At 36.4% G+C, this 2,981-nt stretch overlaps 1 long non-coding RNA gene across 1 annotated transcript; it reads left to right on the top strand.

Annotated features, from left to right (window-relative positions):
• Positions 1–2,660, top strand: LOC109221326. Its single transcript, XR_002067243.1, has 7 exons — positions 1–40; positions 152–252; positions 585–683; positions 782–912; positions 1,304–1,405; positions 2,247–2,486; positions 2,573–2,660. It is a non-coding gene; the product is annotated as an uncharacterized LOC109221326 (long non-coding RNA).
• The last annotated feature ends 321 nt before the right edge of the window (positions 2,661–2,981 follow it).

A 2,981-nucleotide genomic window follows, 5' to 3' on the forward strand; every position in this document is an offset into this window, starting at 1 on the left:
CTCCATGAAGTAAAATTTCATCAACTGTTTAATCCCTTTAGTAAGAGCACTACTTTTGCAATTTTTCTCCTTTTAATTTTTGAAACTGTGTTATTTTCCAAATCTTTTATGCAACTATGTGCAGTTTATAACAAGAAGCACTTTCCTATAGCTGTTCGTCCTGATCGACCAGCACGTTCGTAGGCAGACGCCGTGTATATGGGAGCGACCATTAGTTGAGGAAATGAGTTGTCTCCTAATATGCAGAATAAGGTTGGTGGCAGTTGCTACACATAAGTTTATTGCACATGTTGCTACTGATGCTCTCCGGTATGTTATTATGTATCTTTCTGATTCATTCCCCCCCCCCCCCCCCCAAACCCCCCCAACACACACAGAAAACTTTTATTAAGTAAGCTGCTAATTCTTCAGCATATTCGTCACACTGATTTTGTCTTACTTCTCCAGGCTTCAACATGATTGTTATGCCAGTTTATGTGTTTGCCATTCTATGACACTTCTATTGTTAAGTTACAATTTGGTTAGGCAGGGTGGTGTTGACACAGATTGAGTGACACAAATTTTTCTTCTTTCACAAAGAGCAGTTCATTTCCGATGTACCTGCTAGATTAGCAAAGTGCATCAAATCAGAAGCCTATGGTGATGCAGTAAAATACTATACGGGAGCCATGCCCATATTTAAGGTTCCCAACGATCTTTGGGTCCACCCACACCTTTACCATTTTCATAATATAATTGCATTAAAAATCTTACTTTTGTTGATGGTACTTATTTGTACTAGGCATATGGGGACAGTTCATTCCATGACTACAAACGAGCCTCAGAAGAAGCAATTGCTGTCATTATTAAAGGCTTGCAGGTCTGTAAGTCATCCAATTTATTGGTTGGGAGTGGCCATTTTATCCCATGGAGGTAGTTATACTGTTTCTATAATTCCAATGCAACAAGTAGATCCCTACGACTTCTTTTGAAGGAGCATAAGATAAACATAAAGTAGGGAATGCAATTTTTCTCAACATATACCCTGCTTATTTTCTTTTACTGTGAACAAAACAGTAGGTAAAAACCAGAAAAAAAAAAACTTAAGTCTCACATATACTCTAACATAATAACTTTAATGTTAAAGCTTAAAAGTATTATCCCACACCGCACACAGCCACACACACAAAAACACAAAATTAAAAGTGAAAACAGATTATGCAAGCATGAAAAGGACTAATACCTTGAATTAACGCTATATTACCAAATAGTTTATACTATGATCAAATGTTTCCTTATTTTAAATTGCGTGTTTGTTTTCCAGCACATTGTAAATATGCCTGGTGACAAGAAGTTGATGTTGAAATTTCCTGCCTTCAATGTCATTAATATTGGATCACATGCCGGAAACAAACTTGCAATGCAGGTATGTCATTTATCTCCGTCCACTATGTTTCTGAGTTATATTTAGACGTAAGTGTCTGCCTCTCATTGAAAATATGTCTCAATTAGACCTTGATCCAAACCGAAAACAACAGCTCCAGGTCTTTAAGTAGACCTTCACTTGGTGTAATTTCCCTTAACTCAAACTTCATCAACTCTTTAATCCCTACAGTAAGAGCACGACTTTTCCAACTTTGGTCCTTTGTATTTCTATAACTGTGTTACAGTCCAAATCGTTCATGTAGCTATGTTCAGTGTATAACCGGAAGCACTACCCAAGAGCTGTTCGTCCTTATCGACCAGCACGTTAGTTGGCAGACGCTGTCGCTATGGCAGCGACCATCAATGACTCGGTTCCTGTCCCAAGTTTGTAACACTTGATCTTAACATTATAAAATATTTTCATAGTAACATTATAAAATTTAAAATATTAACCATAATGGAAGAAATAACTTAGCTTTAGTTTTCTGTTTTATCTATGGTGTATGGATGTCTTCATCAAAACTATTAAAGTTTTGTACGTTAGTCAACCTTTGCCACGAATCGTCAACTTATATTTATTTACTTTACATCCAAGCTAGACAACCATCTTACTAGCTCAAATTAAGCCTATTTTCCCAACTGGATTATTCTGTAATCATTTTTTCCTTTAGTTTAAATTGACTTTCAGCACATTGCAAATGTGGAAGCTATTTAGACGTAAGGTTGTACCTCTCATTATAATAAATCTTCTTATTAGTTAGTTATGATTGCAGAATTTGGCGGGTTCGACTCCTATACCCTTGGATGATAGAACACTGAATTACCTACATAAATCATTGCAGCAATTCTTATTATATCTGGAGAGCTATTGTACATGCAACAATCATGTTTGACAGCATGGCTTCTACACGAAACTCACCCATTTTTCCACCCACTTTGGTTAACTTACCATCCTCATCAACGACAACAAGCGCACACAACAGCTCCAGCGCTTTAAGTACACCTTCAGTTGCTGCACTATCCATCAAGTCAAACTTCATCAAGTGTTTAAGTCCTTGTGTAACACCACGACCTAACGTAAGGTTGGTACTTTGTATATCTTCAACTGTCTTATCTTCCAAATCGTGCATGTACCTATGTGCAGTGTATGACCTGAAACACTTCCCAGGAACTGTTCGTTCTCATCGACAACCAGGTTGGTTGGTAGACGCCTTTGAAATGCGAGCGACCATAAATAACTCGGTTCCTGTCCGAGGTTTGTATTACTTGATCTTAACATTATAAAAATTTATCATAGTAACATTATAAAATTTTTCAGCTTAACCATATTGGAATAAATCACGTGGCTTAAGTTTACTGTTTTATCTATTGTATATGGATTTCTTGAAACTAAAATGTTACAATTTTATATCGCAGTTTACTTTTGCCCCAAATCTTAAACTTATATGAAGCAAAGGTTTACTACTAAACATCATATTTTATTTTCTTAAATTTATAGGGCTCTAATGAACATAACGAGTTCATCGATATTGCAAACACATCAACCAAGATAGGTACTTCAATTGCCGCAACAATCA

The sequence above is a fragment of the Nicotiana attenuata genome, unplaced genomic scaffold (assembly GCF_001879085.1).
Source record: "Nicotiana attenuata strain UT unplaced genomic scaffold, NIATTr2, whole genome shotgun sequence".
NCBI lineage: Eukaryota > Viridiplantae > Streptophyta > Magnoliopsida > Solanales > Solanaceae > Nicotiana > Nicotiana attenuata.